General features: G+C 41.5%; 1 protein-coding gene across 4 annotated transcripts in view; it reads right to left on the bottom strand.

Moving 5' to 3' along the window:
* The window catches only part of DIP2C (disco interacting protein 2 homolog C), a 325,831-nt gene that overhangs the window by 260,509 nt on the left and 41,648 nt on the right, over positions 1 to 23,674 (bottom strand). The window lies entirely within an intron of this gene.

A 23,674-nucleotide genomic window follows, 5' to 3' on the forward strand; every position in this document is an offset into this window, starting at 1 on the left:
CTGTTGTACTGACAGTATTTAATTGATAAAGTTTTAACACCTCTGATGAAAAGTGTTAATAAGGGGAATAATAATAGGAAGATAAAGAGAAAAAACTTAGAGAAAATGGTATCAATTCAGGTGTTACTGAGTGGGAAACCGATCACACGTATGATATATGAAGTCACGGGGCAGGGCGACAACTTTAAAACTGTTACTCCTATATTCGGATGTTTACAATGCTACCAAACCCCAAATCTGTAAATCCCAAAATAGAAAGAATCACGGATCTGCCGCGTTTTGCCTTGCCAAGGCGGGGAATGACATCAGTGTGAGTCACGGCGCAGAAGCTGAAGAGGCAGCAGGACAGGCTCAGAACGGGAGAGCGGAGTGGGAGCGAGCAGCCATCCAGTAACCCTCCAGCGCCACATCGCAGAAATCATTTACACATTTATGTTCCTGCGCCTTCGTTTTCAAATGAAGAGGACACGCTATATTTAGCTCAAATCTTTCTTGCGACACATTTTAAAGTCTTGGTGGCAAGCCGTATGGAAAAGCAGTGCAATTAGAAGTTAAAGCTCCAAATGTAAAGGGTCTGTGAAAATACACAAGCCTGGAATTGCATGTAATGGATAAATAAACCCACTTCAGAAAACCCAGTTGGCTCATGTTAACCTTGTGAACTGATCCTGTACAGAATTAATCTTGCTGCTTAATCCCATGCTTCAAAACAATCTCGAAAACCTAACAGATCACTTTCTAGATATCGTATTTCCATACTATATGGAAGCGGTTAGCAAAGCTATCTCACAAAAAAGGCTCTCCTGCTTGTTCATAGATTGACATGACCAAACTTTTCTTACAGTATTTTTACCCTAATAATAATAATGTAATTCCATCTCTGGCAAGCATCTTATGAAGCATGCTCTTCCTTTTAGCCTTCTGTTGTGCCATGTAGGCTCTCTGGAGTCAATACAAAAACCCTACAATCAATTATACCGGAAAAAGTTGCAGCATAAACACTGGTTATTCTTTAGAAGAAAGCAGCAGCAGTGTTAAATAAAAAAAAATAAGATTTAGTGACCACAAGGATAATGTACCTATTAATGTACACATCACTAAAAATGTATACATTGCAACAGCTGAGCCATATGAACTCCAGCACCAACACAAATCTTTCAACATAGGAGAACGCTATTTTAAACATCCATCTGTATCACAGCTGTAAATAACCTCACATGTAGTCTTCATTAAAAAACTGCCTAGCTAAATGAAATTACAAAGTATAATCAAATTTGAAAAAGACAACAGATACAGTTCAAATATTGTATATTTCTTTCTCCTACTGTTCTACAGTAAGGTAAACACAAGTACCACACCAACCAATAGACTCAGCTAACCCCGACAAAATCATACTTGGGGGGCTGTGGGCGGAAGGATGATGAGAGGCAGGGAAAGGAGAGTTATATTTCCTCTCCCAGACTTTCATCATTCTTTCCATCCCCAAGTCAAAGCCAAAAACTAGGACAGTTATACTTGTTTATGATCAGATAACTATAAACTAAGACTCTTGGTGTAACAGAGATATTCCATCAGATGTGAAGTTTATTTTGTCAAGATCATGAAGGGATTTTCAACATTTCCAAACCCTTGCCACCAAAATATCCTTCTGCAAATAAGCCTGGGTATTCTTCAGTAAGAAACAAAATCATCTGCCTGAAAACAGGTTGCGGTTTTCAAGGACCCAGACAAATTCCCTTCCTGCTGTCATTGCTGCTGAACTCCACCTGCTAGCTGGTTATTAAAGCATGTCGTGAGTGTGACAGGCTAAAGATCATATCAGTTTTCACACCACAATTTTCTTCCTAAACCTGTAAGACCACTCTAAAAAGTACAGTAATAACTGCTAAAAGCATGGGGAAGGGAAATGCAGATTCTCTGCTAAAACACATCCCAAAAAAGAGAAAGCAAACTGCAAAAATTTCAGCTCCCCTTTTCAGATGACTCTGCTCTTAAATGCCGTTTCCTAATCTTCCGTTCTCACTTTATTCAGTCATTCTGGAGTCAGAACAAAAATAGCTAAGAGTACATATCTCGATTTTTTAACCTTTGAGATATTTTGTAACTGCATTAATTTCTCACTCCACCTCTTCACATCTCAAAGTCACTGTAGAAAGCTAAAGAGAGAACCAATACACAGAAAAATGGGAACACTTCAATTCTCTATTGTTCAAATGAAGCTTGAATACTTCAGATACATGTACCGAGTTTCTCAAAACGTATAACTCTCCTGGCGATTTTTCCATATTCCCAGATACTGTTGCCTACTGAGGTAGTTCATTTGAATGCTGAAGAGCAGTTGAAAGCAAAACCACAATGAATGTGAACATACTTTTAGAGGGATGGGAAGTCAATGCAAAGACTGGAGTTGCCCAGTTGCCTGGAGTATCAGTTTCATTAAGAACCACTTACAGGACTTTACAGGAATTTCACCTAATGGTTTACAGGAACAAATGAACTGTCATACTGGATGAAGCCAAAGGTCCATCTGATTACGAATATCTTCTCTAGCAGTTTCGTATTTTATATAATTTTTGGAATTATTATTCCCTCTCTTGTAAACACAGAAAACACATGGGGACTCAGAAATTATCACTCAGCAGGTTTTAAAAAAGAATAGAATTAAACTGAAACAAAAGGAAGGACTTTTCCACACAAACAAAATCATTAAATTGTGAAACTCTATGCTGCAGAGGCCAAAAGTATAAAGGGTTTTATGGAAAAAATTCAAGGGAAATAAGTTCATGGCTGACAATTGATCAAGATGGCCAAGTGAAGAGCGCAGGTCGGCAAGTCTCCAGCTGGCCAACTGCGGGAGGTTCAGGGGATTCGCCAGGGAAAGGGCTGCCCTGTGCTTACCCCTTCCTCACACTATCTGTTACCGGCCAGCAACACGCTGGGCTTGTCTCATCCAATATAGCCGCTGCTGTGACTGAAAACAGCAACAGGGACTCTGCGCCTCAAAGGACTGAAAACCAATTTAATTTTATGCAGTCCTGGGACACGATTTTTTCCCCCACATTCTTAATAAATAGCGTTAGCCTGTGTGATAATGTGTGGGCAATCAAAGAGGTTAAAAAGGCCCATTTGGTCCTTTACAAGGCTCCTCATTCAATCCATTTGTTGAAGTACTAAACCCCCTAAAGGATCTACATTCAAAAATATTTCCATGGGGGTGAAGCGTCTTCATAATTTTGGGCAGTGAAAGACAATTCACATTCTGAAACACAGGAAAGAATCTTCTATTCACTTACTTAAGCTGACTATCAAACTTGTATGGACACGTCTCAGAGTAATGGACAGTAAGTAAAATACTTTTAGGGATGTCCATTGAAATAGGCTGTATCAACCTAAGCTGCCAACCAACTTAAAAATATCCTTGGAACTGTTTTCCTTAGACAAGTTCTAAGTTAATGCGACATTCACATATACCAGATCAGCTCTCCTCATCAATTCACAGAGTCACAAAGTAGTTGGGGTCAGCAGGGACCTCTGGGGACCATCTAGTCCAAGCCTGTGCCCAAAGGAGGGTCACCTACAGCAGACTACAGGGCCATGATTGGTTGGGTTTTGAATAGCCCTAAGGATGGTGACTTCTCAGCCTTGTTCACTGTGTTTTACAGAATTTCCTGTATTTCAGTTTGTGCCCATTGCCTCTTGTCCTGTCACTGGATACCCTGAGAAGAGCCTGGCTCCAGTTTCTTTACGTTACCCATCAGGTACTTATGCACACTGATAAGATCCTCCTGAGCCCCAGCTCTCTCAGCTCCTCCTTATATGACAGATGCTCCAAATTGCCTAATCATCATCATGGTCCTTCATGCATGCCTGGGTCCTTCTTGTACTGGGGAGCCCAGCACTGGAGCCAGCACTCCCCACTCCCTGGACCTGCTTGTGATGCTCTTCCCAACACAGCCCTGGATGCTGTGGGCACTCTCCTCCTCACACAGCCCACCTTCCTTCCTCATGTCACGGACAGAAGCCAAAACTCAGAAAACCTGAAAGAATGTAAAAATATAGCTTCACTGCCTGATCCTGGGACAAAAAGACGGTCTTAGGTGCCTGCCTCAGACATCTTATCACAGCAGTTTCTATGGCCACATCATTTCATTCACCAGGAAGTACTACTGAGGCTGGCCAGCTGCAAACCAGTGAGGCCGCAAAGGAGGAAGGGAGCAGCAAACTCATTCTCAAGCAGAAAGCATACAGCAGATTTCATAAGATATTTAAAACTCCAGGTGATCTATTAAGGTAAAAAACCAAACACCAGCAACAACTTTTAACATCCCCAGAAGAGAGACCATCCAACACAGAAAGACGAAATTACTGCTATGTGATATTTTACTCCTCCCATAAACTATTTATAATGTAGTCCTACAATACCACACAATATAAAAATACACTGGCCCTTTCACAACAGCAATTAAATAAATAAATAAAATATAAACTCAGTACCCTCCAGGCACTCACAACAGAAGACCCAGATTCTCCATCACGGTCCTTTATCGAAGCAGGCTCAACGCACCCCTTCTTGCGTACGGAGACCCTCTCCCGGAGCAGCCATCTGTCTCTTGCACGGACATTTAACCAAGTCCTCTTTGTGTCCCAGTGCTTCCCTGCACCTTTTTTTGCTTTAATTCTAACGATGAATGGCAATTGGTAGTAAAATATCAATCCTGTCAAACAGATCCATTACTTTTTCTTGAAACTGGACTGGGAAAGATGTTTTCCAGCTGTTTCAGTGCACATAGTATTTTAAAACCAAGTTCCCTTAACCAGCCAGCTCAGCAGTCAAACACACCCATTCCGTACCAAAGAGCAGCCCTGAACCTCAGAGGTACAAAAGGTGGCTGAAAGAAGGCAGGTGACAAAAAAGCTATTCCAAACCCTTAATTCCAACCATGCTCTTCACCAACTTTGGCTGAGTATCTGTATTTTTCCAGTATTATAAGAATATTTGAAAACTCAAAAATGGGATCTTCCTAAGACTACTTAATGATACCTCTTAATTTGTGGGCAGAAATCTTTTAGCCATAAATAGCAGGAATGAACAAAAAATGGGAAGTTGAAAGAAAAAAGGAAAAATAGACCTGGACACTGAGATACAAAATGGCCTGACAAAAAAAGGAATATTCCAGAAATAAGAAAAGTTTGATAACACCATTATTTTTAAATTTTCATTTGCCTCCAGAAGACCAACAGATCGATGACCCTCATGAGAGCAGCAAGTTTACTCTTCAGTTTTAAAGTACAGTGATCTAAGAAGTTGGCCCAGAAACACGGGGCATGCACCAACTTGGGAAGAAAAACTCACAAATTTTAAATTTTTTATTCTGCTCCCTCTCCCAAATTATGCACCATAAAAACATGAATTCATACTGAATTCCTCTACTGGAAATTTTCATGCGGTGTCAAAAATTGTCGTAATTTCTGCGCAATGAGTTATGCTGGCATAAGCTTTTTTATTCAGAAATAATCTCCCACTGGGAAATTTCCAATCAATAAAATTCTTCTTCGTTCACAGGATATTGACCTATAAATTGAACAAGCTAAATTAGAAAGGTATTTTTTGCTACAAACCTAAATTTCTGCATCCCATTCAAGGCAAGTCTCTGGAGCATTCCCAGTTCTCCGTCCTTCCCAGCGGGCAGAGCGGGAAGGGGTGGGTGCTTGGCTTTGCTGCTCCCCTGCCCTCAGAATAGCTCCAATATGCAACGAGCCTGTCAATCAGTGACCGATTATAAAAAAAAAAAAAAAAAAAAGAAATGTCACATTCCACATTCCTGCAAGAACCTGGGGACAAGAAAGCTTACCTAGAACACTGGCACAAGCCCAGCTGCTGGCATGTTAAGTCAACAAGGTCAGAAAAACACGCGCCCCTTTGCCCACAGACAGACTTCCAACAGCCTCATTCTTCCCCTTGGCATTTCCAGGCACGACCCCGCGGGTAACGCTGAGGTGAGCGGGGTACAGAAGCGGGCGATTTATTCTCAGATAACCTTGACCCTCTCCTTCAGAGTAAATGAAGACTCTGTATCATGCGACGCAGTGCTAGGCTTGGATGGGACACCGGAAGGACACTAGCCAAATGCTTTTATCCCCTTTCAGAGAATTTTAAAGCAATAACAATCACAAATTTTCAAACAGTGATCCGGCCGTCAGGAACTGGCATGTGAGTGGAAGGTACAGAAGCAGCTGAGGTAACACGAGTTGCCGAGTAATCTGACTTGGACAGGATTCAAGGCACCTAAAATTGGTCTCACTGATTTTACATTCTTGGCAGGAGAAACTTGATTAAGAAAATCATTTTTCTCTAGCTACTGCTTTTAATAAATAGCCTACTACTTGTAGCCTACAGAAATTGGTAGAGTGACTAAGAGTGGGTGAAGCAGAAGAGAGCAGATGACTTGCGAGGAGGTTATTATTAGATATTTGATGTCAGAGCAATGACGGACACCTCTGTGCAAACACTGCTCCCAAACGCTACAAGGTTCTTTGGAAAGTTCACCTCTCAGTCACTCCAGGGAGGGACAAGAGCAGACGAAGACATCAGCAGATCACCCCACTGTCCCCTGAGGTTTATTAATCCACTCTTCCCATTTTAAAACAATATTCAAATAACACATGGTATCATGCCCCTCTATGGCACCTACAACACCATGAAGGCAGGATGGTCTGCACCCAAAGGCTGTGACATGCCTGCAGGTGACCCAAACCACTGTTGCAGGGTAGCCTGGGTATACTCTCCTGTTTGCAAAAAAAAATCAGCTTTGACAAAGGAGTAGATGCATCTTCTCATGTTTGGCACCATCTGCTGACATTTGCCAAACTAGAAAAAAAAAACTGACTACAGAGAGGAAAGATAATTTCTGTTCTAAGAGGAAGAGCCTGGTCTTCTCAGACACTTGAAAAGCTTACCGAAAATCCAAGAGCAGCAGCATAGTTTGTTAGACAACCGTTATGTTGATAGAGACCATCTGAATTTCGAGAACAGCATATAAAGCCTAAACTCAGGTAGTCTATTCGAAATGAGAAACCTTCTGAAAATGGAATCCAGACAGATCATGACACACGCATTTTTCTTCTGCACAGAGCACGGATAAAGTAAATCTTGGCAATCATTACCTCTCTACTGAATCTTTACTTTTCAATGGGAAAAATATGATATGTTCAGAGAACTGAAGGCAATAATATCCCAGGTTTTAGTCAGAGATGTCCATCTCCCGAGCACCATCCTGGTCAGTGCTCCTCAGCCACCCATCAGGCACATCCCCAGAACCGCCCGCCGGACAACAGCTTCCCTCTTCCCCCCACGCCCCCCCTCCCCCAAATGAGGAACAGGGTCTGTCTGTCAGCACGGACTGAATTAAGCACGCAGTGTGGTATCTCCCCTTCCACACACAATCACACATTTGTCTTCGGCCGGAGACATGGGGTGAAGTCAAAGTCAGGAGACTGATCTCCACGGTCAAGTAATCAAGATAATTTTAGCTCATAAACCAACGTTCAGCTCTATTCCGGCCAACTTAAGAGAATTTTTAAGCTTTTGCATCAGTCGGAAGGCCGGGGAATGTCAGTGTCTTCATTTCTGCGCTGGAAAGTCACTCCCAGACCCAGTAGCTGGGGCTGGCCGTGGCGGCACAGGGATGTCAGCAGCCCACCAGCTGGTATAATTTGAGCTCATAAACCAACGTTCAGCTCTATTCCGGCCAACTTAAGAGAATTTTTAAGCTTTTGCATCAGTTGGAAGGCCGGGGAATGTCAGTGTCTTCATTTCTGCACCGGAAAGTCACTCCCAGACCCAGTAGCTGGGGCTGGCCGTGGCGGCACAGGGATGTCAGCAGCCCACCAGCTTGCCCCACCACCAGTGTGCCCTCTACATCAGGTAGATTTTTAACTGTCCCTTGACACTTTAAGCAGAGTTAGGTCCCTGGCTTACTTTTACGAGTTACCCGGATCCTTCAATAGCTTAAATTCTACTAATCTGCTGGAGTCATTTTTGGCAAGTAGCAGAAACAGTGAATCATCCTACATTATCCCAGAGAGACTTCATAAATAAATCCTCCTATCCGAGGAGAACTTGCTGAAGGCTTTTTATATGAAGGAAACTATTTTGGTCCTGTAAATAAGTAACAATGATTCAGTCCAACAAATGAACCATTTGCTTTTTCATGCTGATCTTTACTAGAGAATGATAGGGCTGGTGCACTGCTGCACACCTCCAGATTTCATTCATTCCCCTCCAGAAACCTACCAAAAGAGAGAGAAAAACTGATATAAACTCTTTTTTCTACAGGTTTTCAACTCAGTCCCCTGTATCCCTCATTTTTATTTTAAAAGCCTCCCAAAGCAGAGGTGACTCAGCAGTCATTACCTCAGACTTCAACATAAAATTAGAGATGTTATAACAATTATGTCAATTAAATTAGCCAGACATCTTTAGCAATTCTGATTATAACCAGATATTAAATTTCAGACTAATCTGAATTGCAATCATAGCCCATATTTACATCTTAAATGAATGCCAGATAGAAATGTTAATTAATTTGTATATATTGTTTGAAAGACCAATTATGATCGTTAGGCACAGCGCTAGACAGTATCTGTACAACTGGTAAACAATCTGACTTCTTTTCAAAGAATGAGTTTGCCAGTTTCCCTCTTTCTGATGCATTTTGATATTTTTTTGCTTATTATTTTGAAAGTGGAAAGAAGGAAAATATACCTATTTTGATGAAAGGCCTTGATTTTGTTAAGAATGATAAAGAAGCTCTCAAATCCGGTAAGCCTATAATGTGCATTGCTGATGGCGTATTAACTCTAATAATTAGTCTTTGTTAGCAAAGTAAGCTGTACGAATTTTGCCTAAGTATAAAAGTCATTAAACAATGAGCATCTGTCGCACAACAGTGCAATACATCATGCACAAAATCTCCAGTCCGATCAGCCAATGGTGAAGATCCTCTCCGATTTCTGAGCAATGAATGGGGCTTTCTCTTCAGCATAATCCTTTCCTAATTTAGTGTCAGGATTTTATTATGTAATTCTTCTATTCTGGAACTGAAACCATTTCAAGTTTCTCTTAGCAAAAAACAAAACATTAATAACTCTGTCTCATTCACATGCGAGTTTTGTAAACACTGAATTGCTTTTCTTTCTAGAAGACAATACCAACAAACACTTTCTCTTTGCCATCTAATGTCCTTATATGCTTACAGCGGTAAAGACTATCTATAAAATTGCAGCTGACATGCGAGTACCACGTTGGAAGATCTCACGCTCACTCGGAGCTCGTGGGGAACTAAACAGTCTGTCAAGCTGTTTAGCAGCAAATTGGATATCTTATTGTTCTGAACAGGATTGAAACAGGACCTGTATTGTTGTACAGAATTAGGAGCGACAACGCACAATACTCAATTTAAAGAGGAAGAGAAAGAAATAACTGGACCTGAAACAAAACAGGGGGTTACAGTCTGTTACCTAAAAACCTTCCATGAGCAGAGAGGGATTTTTTCCCTTATAAATCCATCTTTTCTTTTCATATATATAGGTAAGGACAAAATCATGTCTGTGGTATTTTTGTAAGAAATTCATTGTTGGAGAATAATTGGGTGGAAAAATTCTCTCTCTGGTCAGAACTCACTGGCATAAAAAACTCTCCCCTGCAAACCCACAACACATCCCTGGTCTCTCCGGCGTGCGCAGTGCTGCAGGCACCGCTCAGGAAAATCACAGATTTACACACAGGGTCAGAGTTCTGCACCAAATGGGAGGATGGGGGACAACCAACCCTCCACGTGCCCCAAACCACCACCAGCAGCAACACTGCAGAAGTCCTCAAAGTTTCCACACACGAAATAACCATAAGTTGAACAGAAAAACTGCCTAAAGTATCGGTAGTTCTAAATTTGCCAACTTTGTTCCTACTTCTGTCCCCAGCGTCACGCAGATAAGCACCGCTCAGAGTGAGATGTCACCTGACGAACCGGCAGAGCGGGTGACCAGAGCTAAGCAATGACCTGCATACAGACTTCACTGTGCAAACCTATCTTTTGAGGTTTTTTTCACGTAAGTTCAATTGCAAAGCTTAACGTGCATGGCTACACATGAACGTAGTCTTGGATATTGAAAATACTGGTTTGGTACGTGCAGTTTTAAAGGGGAAGAAATGTATTTTGATGAGGGGACTCAAGAGCGGTATTTTTAGAATTCACATACACTACACCATCTCAGCCAAAAAAGGAAAGCAGCAAAATATTTCTAAGCTGAACTCCGTATTCCTGACTCATTAAAATCTCAAATTGTTCAACTTCAATCTTCCACACAGTTAAACAATGCTTTTTTTGCTTTATGCATTTTTTTATCTGCAATAAAAATGCTTCATTCCGTGTTCTTCCTGCATGAGCCTTAAATAACTTTTTCATTAAAAGCAATTTTCTGCTACCACAATTTATACCGCAGTATCTTTCTGCTCAGCTCCTTTTTTTTTTTTAAAACAGATCTGGAATATCAGATCAGACCAGTCAGCCATTTGGTTCAATATCCTATCCCTGACAACAGGGACTTACAAATGCCGTAGCAAAGGTTCAGGAAACCACTATGCAATAATGTACTTTGTGGAAATTTCTCCATACTACTCATTCATTTACGACTAGTCTTAGCCCCCAGGCACGAGAGTTTATATCCATAATCTCCACCACTTACTTTACTTGCTCTAATTGATGCCTGTTTTTGCTGACTTCACCTAAGTGTTATTTCCACCATGTTCAGTATTTATGTTCTCTTGGAATAACCTCACAGAACTCGCAACGTAATTTCAGTGCAGGTTTTGCTGCCTTTTTGTTAAGGTGATACACCCCTTGGCGATCCCTGCTCCCGCTGGTCACAACTGTTACCTCTCTGAGCGTGTTCTCAGCACCTGGATGCTCAGACGGATGTAAGGGACGCCTTTGACGGAAGCTCTGTCAGGATCCAAGACTGTGTGCAAGCAGATGGCACATTTGCCACCAGGCTTAACCAAGGGCTGAACGATGTACTGCTAATGAGGTCTTGTCGCAGATGAACTGCGAAACTGCCCATCAGCCCGTGGCTGGATTAGCTGACCCACCCACATTTCTCAGATGCACGGAACACAACTGCTGCTTATAACATTTCAAACACAATAGTAAGAAATTCAATGACTCCTAGCTCTTGGCCCTTCCCAAAATCATTTTAAACGCTCAACTGTCCAACCATGTCTAAAATGGCCTTGAGGCTGTGAAACAATTGATGACATGTAAGTCATACGAGTGAACAATATTGAACGTGATCCTTTAATGGCACAGGGTTTTGTGAATAAGATAAACCACTCTTCCAATCAGGTGGAAAGCACACCTCTAGCTTGGAAAGGTCCAAAACACATTTTCTAAATTGCACACAGTGTAAATGGGACACTAAAACAAAAGATTTTCACACATAAACTGTGGAAGTCAGATACACTGGAGCTTCTTTGCACTAAACAAAACAAGGTAATAACAAAAATACCTAGAGAGCGTCATGCTACTTTGCTTACTTGTGAACTGAGCCTTTAAAAGCAAGTGAAAACAAATTAGGATAATACCAAAAATCATAATAATGTATTTTACAAATGACAAAAAATGTCAGCCCGTGATCCATGCTGTGGCATGAACGATAAAATGAAAGGCCTCCAAGTAAGGGGAGAATTCAGTGTTTAAGTAAATCTCACCTCACCACTGAAGGCATGCAAATGTAAGTAATTAACCAGATCTCATTATCAAGGTTTGCTAATTTGTAGTCTTGCTTTCAGTTCTGACCTGAATCTGTTGAAGATAAAAGATCAAAAAAGGAGGTCAAACTGAAAGATTCCAGCCTTTTATCCACATCTGTTTTTCTGTAAAATTAAAATGGGACAAAAGTGACATAGCCCATGACAGCCATTACAAGACGGCCCAAGACTCCACTGGCTCAGGCTAAAGCCATAATCTAACCCCAGTTCCTCCTCAAATACAGTTCATTTTGCAACATAAAATAGAGTATGATTCCTCCTCAACAAAACGCCTGAATGTTTTCATTTCAGCTTTTGCTTTTTCTATTAGGGCCAATAACTAATGTAACTGGGGAAAAAAACTCTCAAGCGCTTTAAAATTTAACAGTTTTATTTGAGCTTTGACGACAAAGCTCTTGAGGACATGATGTGCTGGGTTACCTTTTACTTAATAAAGTTATAAATCAAGTGCAAATGGATTATAACAATTTCATTGTCATTCTGAACCACTTTAACAGATCCTTTTTACAAAATTGCCACTTCCCCACGCAAGGCCAGGCCTAAGAACACCACGTTGGGCACTGCACTGGAAGGCAACCAGCCTGAGGCACTAGATGTTGACTACTCCACCACAGACCAACTGACTTTTTCTCACTATGGCACTCTTCATTATGCAGTACAAGGAGGCAGTATCTGCAGGCTCTGCACTACTGTTTATCCTTTCCCACCTCATCACTGCTTTCCTACAAAATACACTCAAAGTTTGGCAGGTCTACACCTGATTTATTTTGTTATTTCCAAAGGCAACGTCTCGCTCTGTCACCTGCTGCAGAAAGCGAGCATGCAGCTGCTGCTGGCAAAGCCTGGGAGGGACGCTAGAATATCTGCATCAGCCATGCTTTCACATTTCAATTTTCCTTCCACTCTACCCCACCTTTCCTGCTAAAATTGGCCAAAACCAAAATCACAAGCTCAGAGCCTTTTAATGAGGGAAGAAATAAAAGCCTCGTTCATTCACTTGATTAAACTCAATATGAGTCTCCCTTTACAATCTTGACAGTGACACCTGGAATGAATTTTTTTCTTAATTCGGTTCAAATCCACAGAAAACCTTAAGCAGATCTCATCCAAGAGAGCAGAAATCATCCAAGACTGGTTCTGGAAGCCATTATCTTCCATTAGGAATACATGTGGAAAAGGGACTTTTGCTGGTCAATTCTTGCTCTTTGCGTTACTTGATTCTATCCGTAACTTCTGCAGCACAGAAGGGCACAAAAATTATCAGAGAGAAATGCTGCAGTCTTTATAATCCAATGGTAATGTCAATGATCATCAAGCGAGGAGAGATTTTGCACACAGCAATCTGTGTTTTCAAGTTCAAATGTTCCAGTTCTTATTTGGAATGATTGCAGGCTTGTTCCTTACGCAATTATTTGCTCTGTTAGGCCCAAATTTTCAATGGCTTTCTCAGCCATTACAGTCAGCACTTCACTCGAAATAAATGGCGACGTTGCCTAAGTATTGAACTCAGAAATTCCTTAAAGTAGGTGGCATCAGCACACGTTATACACCCAAAAACCTGCCTGATGTTTTCAGTGATCCAGAAACAGCCAGTGTGAACCTCTGGACTCAATCTTCTCCGTTCCTGGAGAACAAGTCTTATGAGGAGCGGCTGAGGGAGCTGGAGTTGTTCAGCCTGGAGAAAAGGAGGCTGAGGAGAGACCTTATCGCTCTCTACAACTACCTGACAGGGGGCTGTAGCGAGGTGGGGGTCGGTCTCTTCTCACAAGTAACAAGCGATAGGACAAGAGGAAAAGGCCTCAAGTTACAGCAGGGGAGGTTTAGACTGGATATTAGGAAAAATTTCTTCACAGAAATGGTTATCAAGCATTGGAACAGGCTGCCCAGGGAAGTGGTAGAATCACCATCCCTGGAGGTATTTAGAAGACGGGCAGACACAATGGTGCTGAGGGATATGGTTTAGTGGTGGTTTTGTCAGTGTTCGGTTGATGGTTGGACTCGTGGTCTGAAAGGTCCCTTCCAACCTAGGCAATTCTATGATTCTATGATTCAACCAAGTAAGTGCTACCATGACATTTTATATCTTTCAACCTTTGCTAAAGGCAACAACTAAAGGCCTTGACCTCTGTCCTTACCTCTGGCCAGCTGAATCACACACCAGACAGCTACTTCCAGTACAGTGAGCTTGGTTTATACCCTTCCTTTCTCCAAAACACAAGCATCTAACTTTCTGCCTCAAAACTGAAACTTTTCATGCTTCCCTGATACACTCCACTATTCACTCCATTTCTAACACTTGTTTTTCAGCTAGTCTCTGCTGTGTGACCATGAAGCTCATCCAGTGGTCCCTACCTCATGCTCCCCATGCGGACAAGTGATGTGGCTCCAGGATCTCAACCTCGGTCCGTCATCTAGCATGTCATCCAGCATGTGTCAGCTAGTGCTGAGCTGGCACATAGTCATGACCCCAGAAGAACCCCTCGTAGGAGAGCTTTACATAGAAAGAGATCTAGCACTTTAGCAGTACCACTGAGTCACCGTCCCTTTCACCGTGACCTGTCCCAGCATGAAATGGCATAGCCTCATGACCTGGAGTCTCTCACATCAGCCTGCTGAATTCTGAGCATCCAGCTCTGGGGTTTGGAGTGACTTGCAGGAGGCAGCATCCCTCGCTCCCTTCTCCTTTCCTTTTTGGATCTGTGTTCAAAAACGTGAAAGAGCCAGACGTGTTCTTGAGAAGCCCTGAATTCAATCCATGGGTTATAAAAGAAAGCCTTTATACCATTATGTAGGAAAACAAAAGAAAAAAACACTTGAAAGTATTCCTTCACTTTCCTTGGACAGAGAAAAGTAACTCACTTTGTCCCCAGGCTCCATTCAATTCTGTCAGATAGGCACTTTCTGAAAACACAGCTGCCCCATACCACACACGAACTACTGACAGAATAGGCTGTATTTAAGAAAGGAAAAACAAAGAGAAAACTTATTCCTGTTTTTTGGTGGGCTTTGAGATCACCGTCAGGCATTTCAGCTTGCAGACTCAGATGTAAACCTGGATATCCAAACAGAAGTACAGCATTAAAATTGGAGGGACACTTGTGCCGCTGGCCACTGGATGAACGTGAAGAAAGGAAAACACTCAAACTCAAAAGTCTGCTTCTCTGACAACAAATCCTTTATTATTTCTTTGCAAACTAACCTCCAATTTGGGTTCTGGCTAGCACATTAAGCTGCACACCCTGCATCTGCCAGCTCCAGTCAGATTAACGCAGAGCCCCATGACAGTGACTAAGAGCAAGCACGGAAACTGGCCTGAATACAGAAGCGCTCACCGTTTTTAAAGAAAGGGATAATGGGTAATTTGTAGGAGTTAGTTGTCAAATTATATATTTATTTTTTTTGGTATGCAAGCTAATAATAGGCTTAAGCCTGTAACTTGCACTCGGAATAATGATTAAAGTAGCAGGCTTCAGCAGTTTTTGCCTGTAGGACTCTCTCAGATGAACTTCAACCACAGTCACAGCAAATCCTAAGAGATATCTTAGGAGTGGATAATATGAATCACCGCTTTTTTAAAGCAAGAAGGATAATGCAGATATTGGCAACAATTTTTAAATTTTTTTTAAAGAGCGAAAACCTATCATGATCTAAAATCACCTCTGACCCACAGCAAGTCACCGGCACAGCCACTGATTAAAAGAATCTCATAAAACACATCCATTGATGTTACATCCTTAACTCTGAATGATTTTTCACCATTTTAGATGATAAATTGTACTACATTTTAAATCCCCTTAACTTGTACAAATAATTTTTGAAAGTGTCTGAAAACATAAAGATCTACTTAATCTTTTTAGTGATCAATACCGCTGCATTACACAGAAGACAATGCTGTAGATTTATTAAAGAAGTTAATACAGAGTTATTTGTGAGTCTGAAACGGTGACCTGCCTGGATCCATCTAAAAAGGAAATTAATATTAAGGGGTGATGTGGCAAGCTGAAGACTGGTCAGGTAGTGAAAATTAAAGAACACAATGAATAAGTAATTTTCACTTTCATAAACTGAAATCGCTTTGATTGATAAAGCACAGTCTGAATATCTAAACCATGCGGTGAAAGAGGCAAAAATTCAATCCTGAACCTGATTTGAGCCTTGTCCACACACCAAATTTGCATCATGGTAATAGGACTGGTTTTGAAAGGGCAACCAACAGTGAATACACTGAAATTATTTCAAGAGATCTTTATAGCAAATTACCTTACACTGCACTCTTCCAGCAATTCAGTGGCCATGCAAGAGCTTTTTTGCCTGTTTTTAAAGATTCTGGGGTTTCACATTGTTTATAAGCAAGGCTCGAGTTCTGTGGGAGCTGTACAGACCCAAAGTGCTGCGTCCTGGGGCTCCCCAGCCACCTCCATCTGTCCATCACCCACGTCCAGTACAGTGGATGGTCACCGGGACTAGATGCTTTTTTCAGTGGTTTTTCCATAAACACAGTATTCGAAGCACATGAGAAAAGGAAACTTAAAGAAAAAGAACCACAGTGGATAACAAAAGTTTCATCTAAGAAGAATCCTCTTCCAGAGGCAACAACCAGGCTTTGGACAAACACTATCATCAGATTAAGCTTTGGTTACTTTGCATAAACAAATCTATTCATCACGAAGAATCAAAACCATCATACTTAGCATTAGAAACAAAGTGTGAATCTTAGTGTGGAACTAAGTCATTATCTCTTTCAAAACACTTTTTTTCCATTCAGTAAAATACCCACTGCCATTATAAATTGCTAAAGTGGAAAAAGGAGTCAGAAACAAAGGCACACAATTTTTACAATTTTTCGTTTTGTTGCTGTTAACTACAAACATTTTCAGCCTGCAACCGAAAGAATAATCTATGTCAGAGGAAAAGAAAATAGTGAGAAGAAAACCAAATTAGGCCTCTGTTCTTTAAAGACATTTCATAATTTCGATATTTAATTCTTATATATAATAAACACATTTCAGACCGATATCCCTACTTACGTGATTTAACTAAATAAAAAGGTTAATTATAAGGCTTGAATAATTATGAAAAATGAAAAAATATACAAAATCTCATCATGAATCTTTAAGAAGATGTCTTTATTGCGGACTAAAAAATGAACCTCGTTGCTCACATTTTACAAACAGGTATGTGTTTATTTTATGAGATTGTGCCAAAAAGAATTTCATGACTGTAGCAGTAAAGAACCACTAACGTTAGTTAGATTCTACTTTATTCACATCAGAAAGAAAAAATGAGTATAAACGAACTTCATCCTTCAAGCATAGAGGTTACTTCAAGGACATTAAACACAAGAGGGAAGTGCATGTTTTCATCAGAAACTCGCTCAGTAAAATGCATTCAGTCTATCATACGCAGAATCAAACTCAGAACTCCTTGACACCATTATGAATCAAGTAGCCGTCTTATTCCCCACTGCAACATTTTTCATCTCTATCTGAAAAACAAAAGCAAGCCAGCCAGGTAGGTAACTCAAACCCTTGAAATAAATGGGTATTTGTCTTTACTTATTCATGAGCTCACTTTTGTTTACCTTGCCATATGTATCTTTTGTCCCAAATGGGGACCGTCCCAAATGTCCCAGACGCAGCTAGTCCAGCCACACTGATTCCAGTGGGATTTCTCCCAGTTTGTTAAAGCACGGGGCTTGAATACTGCAGGATCAGAGAAAAGCAGCTCAGGACTCAGAAAAAGGGCAACCTTGCTTAAGCCTTGCACCTCAGGAACACTGCCTGTCCTGCCTCTCCGCTTGCTACGGAGGATGTCCAGTCAAAGGACATCCATAAGAAATTCCAGTCTCCAAGTCTGGAACCACAGTAAGCTAAATGGTTACCTATGAAGGTAAGACTGGCTTATGCAGGAAATGGAGGATGAGTAAGTATTGGAAGTCTCACAGCTTTGCCACTTGGCTACAAAAGCCACGGCCCTGTGCAGCACTGGGGCCTCAGCAAGGATCATAGAACCACAGAATAGTTAGAGTTGGAGAGAACCTTAAAGATCACCTAGTTCCAACCCCCCTGCCATGGTCAGGGACACCTCCCACTAGACCAGGCTGCTCAAAGCCCCATCCAGCCTGGCCTTGAACACTTCCAGGGATGGGGCAGCCACAGCTTCTCTGGGCAACCTGTGCCAGTGCCTCACCACCTTCACGATAAAGAATTTCTTCCTTATATCTAACCTAAATTTCCTCTCTTTCAGATCAAAACCACCACCCTCTGTCCTGTCGCTACACCCCCTGATGAAGAGTCCCTCCCCATCTCTTCTGTAGGCCCCCTTTAGGTACTGGAAGGCCGCTATAAGGTCTCCCTGGAGCCTTCTCTTCTCCAGGTTGAACAGCCCCAGCTCTCTCAGCCTGTCCTCATAGCAGAGGTGCTCCAGGCCCCTGACCAACTTTGTGGCCTCCTCACTCCAACAGGTCCACGTCCTTCTTATGCTGGGGGCTCACAGCAGTTTGGAAGACCCAGCCCTCCACGCTGCAGTGACGTTGTTCGTTAGAACATACCTACAGCTGTCACCGTTAACACAATTTCACACTGTCTCTAATCACATTTTAATTTTAAAATAACACATTTCCAATGGTGCATTTCTATTCCTTCCCATTTTACACGGGATTTGCATTTCTTAGAAGCAACTGGCTTCTCTGGGCTCACACACTTCATTTGAGTCACACATTAAAACCTGCTCTGCTGTTAAACAGCCGTTCCCTTTTAATAAGATCCAACAAGAACCATAAATGCAAACGCACCAAAATAAAAAGGGTAAGTTTGCATCTGATTTGATGCAGACATAAAATAGCGAGCAAATATAAACGTGTCAAAAAGCAGCATTGAAAGCTACTTTTCTTCCAAGTCCTAGCTGTTATTTTGCTGCACTTGATTGCCTAGAAACTATGATAAATGAAGCTCTATGAATACAATACCAAGGAAAATGACTGCAGCATAGAACAGGTAATTTGCATTCTATATTTAGCACATATGCATATGTTAGTGCTGACATGAAGAGCTATTAGAAATGCCTAAAAGCATCTCAACCTGAGCTTTTGCAAGTAAGTTTTTTGTGGTAAACGCAAGATGAAATATGTGATACTTCAAGTTCTTATTTTGGAGGGGCTTACATCTCAGGCTGTTTATCACAGCTTATCACAAGTACACTACCGGTTTTATCTTAGCCAGTGGATGGAAATGTCTTGAAGCTACCAGTTTTACAGAAATGCGTAACTAACTATTTGTTTGTATTTAAGGAACAAATGGAGATACATTCGTAGATTAAAAATACAAGATTAGAACTTGTCTCTGCTCCTTCTGGAGTGGGGAACACAAAACGACTCACTAAGGGACAGATAAATCAGTATCGTTTTAGGAGAAAAGCACCAAGCCTACACTGGTAAGGAAGAAGCTAAAAAATAAATGTAATGAAGTTTATAGAGTGTTTTTTTCTCCTAGCATACACCTAAGATGGAAAGGTACTTTATTTCCACAAACTTGGGAAGAGGCTTGCTTTCCATGGCAGGAGGGAGTAGGAAACCTGCCGTGTTTCTTCTCCTTGCCACATCTCAGATGAAGTGGGGAGAAGGACAGCCCGCGACTCCAACCCTCTGCTGGGCTTCCCAAGATCCTACGCAGAAGACACAGAGGTGAGGAGGCAGTATCTTGGCGGTAGTATAGTTTGTCATCCCCCAAGACAAGTGTTCTTCCTTTAAGGAACTTATAGTTAGGAACCCCAAAATAGCATGGCCTCTTAACACAGGAAAAAAAAAAAAACCATGTTATATTAATAACCACCTTAAAACTGGTCCTGAAAGAGCAGCCGATGAGTATTCTCAGCTGAGAGAAATACCAAGACATGAGCTGACATAATTATCATCATACTAATTCCTTCAACCATGTTGTGGGCATTTCAGGAGAAAGCCGAGAAGCGGCAGAGCAGCGTGTGGAAGGCAGAACGCAGCAGAGCGAGCTGCCGGGGCCGCAGCCTGGTCCCCTGCCATGCCTTGCAGGGCACCAATCAAAGCAGCATCTCACCGGCGAAATGCCATTGGAGCCCCCATCCGCAGCAAGGCTCCCCATGGAGGCAGAGCCCCCGCTAACCCTGATGGGGAAGCGCAACGGACGCCCCACCAACAGGGAAGATGTCCAGAAGGGCCTCATGTTTTACGAGCTCAACCAGCACAGCAAATCAATGAGGCCTGCCTTTCCAAGCCATTCGTAAAATTAAATCTAATGTGGTGTCAGGTACCTAAAGAAAACAAACGGGGAGGAAAAACAAAAACTCAAATGTTTTCCCCCTATCTCTTGAGCTAAAATAATCCAAGATACCACACAGAACAGACATGCTGTAAACTGAATTCAGGCAGACACTGCTGAGATTTTAGAGTGATGCTATTCTTTCAGTAGACCCTTCAACAAAAATCTGATGTCTTTTTCTCACTAGGTAACCAATTTGCATTGCTATTAGAGCTAGCCACACAGTTCAGAAAACTTTGCTTCACATTTCAAACTCATACATCCTGCCAAAATGTATTTGAAGTGTAGGTGTAAGGAGACAAAAATACAGTCTTTTTATTTTTGAAAAGAAAGAAAAGATGAAACGGGGAAAATATGACTTCATCTGTGGGACATAATTAATCAGGTTCATAAAAAAAGGTGAAAAAATACAATATAACCAATTTTTACATAAATTAATTTTACTTTATAAAAAAATCACTGCCAGATTTGCTCTTCTCACTTGCCTTCAGATTTGCCACCAGCTATGGCTCCTAAAACTAATGAAATGAGGAGAAGGAAACGTTGTCACCTTACTACTTTTTATGGAAGAAGTAACACACAACGTCAATCAATGTCCTCTCAAAGAAGCCCCAAGGGGCTTCCAGTCCTTTATCAGTGTGGTCAGAGTGTCCTGTTGACACTGCAAGTGTCTCTGCCCAGTGCACAGGATACCTGAACCATGGTAGTCCTTTCAACAGTGGAGATGACCACGCTTCTGTCAGGGCGTTATTATAACAGAGTGGAGATCTGGGATTCCTCTTATGCTACCAAGCAGAGAGCGTAGCTGCTGTCAATTTGAGGACTTTTTCTTGACTAGTACTGACAGCTTTCTAAGGGCACTAAGTAGAAATACTTAAATGTTTGTGACTGGTGTCTGATTTAGAGTAACTGAGACTATCTCACTGCATCCACAGAAGAGGCAAAACAAGAACTGAATCACCTTGGTTCCACCCAGTCCAACCACTTGGATTACATGATTCAGAAACTGTGCTTTTTCAGGCTTGTGATTTCTGCTAACTGGAGAGGTTTATTACAGTAACACACATCATGATACACATCCTAACAACTTGGCAAAGAAATAAGCAGTCGACATTGCCCACATCTTACTTCAGTCACTTTGCCTTCACTTAGAACATCTGGATGTGGTTGTATGAGCACCTACAAAGTATGGACAAGAATCTTCCCACTCTGACAGGCAAAGCTTCAATTTAAAATCTCCATAAGGAGCTTCTTATTGCACCGTGATCCTGAATAAACATCTCTCAGAGCATTCCACTACTAACTTCAGAAAGTATCATAAATACTTTACCAATGAACTAGTTACCAAATCTTCACCACCACAGTATCTGAGAAGAGTAGTCATTAGTGGAATTTCTACTTGCAATATTATACTGAGCTGGCAAATGGAAAAAATACCACAAACAAAACAAGTCCTGCTCCTGAAGGAAGTCTATGGCTCAGGCAAGAATTAAGAACATGTTTATGAAGATTGTCTATCCACGTACCTTTCCAGGAAAGCAATCTTTTTTATGAAAGATGGGATTCCTGTTTATGCTCTACATTCTATGAGGATGCCATCTTCAGAAAGAAATGGTAAGGTACAGCAAGAGAAATCCAAAAGCTCATTCTGCCTATCTGGTTTTGATCTGCTTAGAGTTCCTGAGACACGGGGCATTCTGTCATTCTGAAGTTATTAATTCTGAAGTAGAAGGTGTGTACGTTTTCCATAGGGAAAAAAAAAAAACCCAAGGAAAAAAATCAAGAAAAAAAATTGCACCGTGTACTTAATGGCTAATTAAGGTAACAAACCGAAGGAATTTTCACACCTCATCGGGCTAAGGACCTTTTACAGAATAATCCCTGAAAGTTTTATTTGGAATCATTACAGAATTGCATTATCCTTTTAGAAAGTCTGTAGCTGGGAATCTGCATGTAATTGGTAATGGCTTCAATGCATGTTGGTGAATAATGGATTTACAGTTTTTACTACCTCGTGCTACAAGGAAACCCCCTGTTCATTTCTGAATAACTTGGGTAGAGTCATTGAACATCCATCCTTTGGAGCATTCATACCAACTAAAGTGGTATGTAACAACATATGCAACAGTTCCTCGCTGATGTTAGGGAAAAAACCCCAAAGATTACAGATTATTATTACAGTCTCCTATTTACAGGAAAGGAAAGGGAACTTATTTCAGAGTTGCAGCCTGGTGAAACAGCCGTATCACCCTTATTATTAGCCACACACACAGCTTTGGCTCTGAGTATTTCCATTTTCTCCAGTGACACTCAGACTGCCAGGGACTGAACCCACATTAGCACAGTTGCTGTTGCTGGGAATTACCAGGACCATGCCAGTTATGAGAAGTACTATCCACACAGCATTACGACTTGACATATTTATCCTGGTTTAATAATTACTCTCAGGTGAGAAGAGAATAGATTGAATCTTCAGATAAAACATCAGTAAGGACAGCACCACTGAGCTGCAGGCACTGAAATCCCATATACACACTAACAGCACTGTATATATCCGGAAAAAGACTGTATGTTCTCAAGCCTTCTCCTCCTGATCTGCATAAAAAGAAAAATATCTATGGAATTCTAAAACTTTGTAGTTAACTTATTTTAAGACAAGTGAATTCAAGGTCTAATCTTATGTTTCAAGTAAGATATTTTTGGAGGCAGAAAACTAGAATTGCACAGTAAGCTAATTCATCACTGTGCAATGTACACAACAAGATAATAAATGGAGGCAAACTGCTCTGCAAGCCTATTCTCTGCTCTCTTTGTTCTAGTGTCCCTACCCAGTTTGTATTGCCCAGCGCAGTGTTTTGCTCCCATATACACCAGGGTGGGTTGGGAGTTCATCCAGCCTCAGACCAGAACTCCAGAACTACCAAGGCAGTGCAAACCTGCAGTGCCAACCGTGGAGAGTGGAGGAAAGTGAACGCAAAAGGTATGGACGATCACCACCTGCTACTTTTATTGTACGCCTTCAGAGAGCATGACCAAACACCTCTTGGAAGTAAGCACTGCAGGCAACTCAAGAAGGGGTGTAAGATCAACTAGGGATCAAAGGATGTGGATCCAGTAGGAGTGAGGCATCTTTGTAGCCCCATGACTGCAGAAACCAGCTCTACAGAGGAGCTGGAATTTCAGATACAGTGTTCTGTTAAACCAAGAACAAACACTATTTATTATTTACTCAATACAGAACACTATCTGTGGGGTAAGATAAAGCCCAAGTAATCAGTATATAGGATTTCTGCATTTCTTCTTAGGTGACACGTAAAGGCAACTTTGCCTCATGCATGACCCAGCTGCATGGGAAGGTAGGTAGCTCTGGTTCTGCACTTGGCAACAGGGGTCAAGCACTCACAAATGTCGTGCTGTCCTGCCCACAGACCTCCCGAGGTTTCTCTCTTGATTTGTTCACAGCACTACATCCACCAGTGAAGCAGACACCAGCATTTCCCTACAACAGGGACCACTGCAAGGGCATGCACAGGTAACAATGCTACGGCAACTGGGCCAG

The sequence above is a fragment of the Chroicocephalus ridibundus genome, chromosome 2 (assembly GCF_963924245.1).
Source record: "Chroicocephalus ridibundus chromosome 2, bChrRid1.1, whole genome shotgun sequence".
Lineage (NCBI taxonomy): Eukaryota > Metazoa > Chordata > Aves > Charadriiformes > Laridae > Chroicocephalus > Chroicocephalus ridibundus.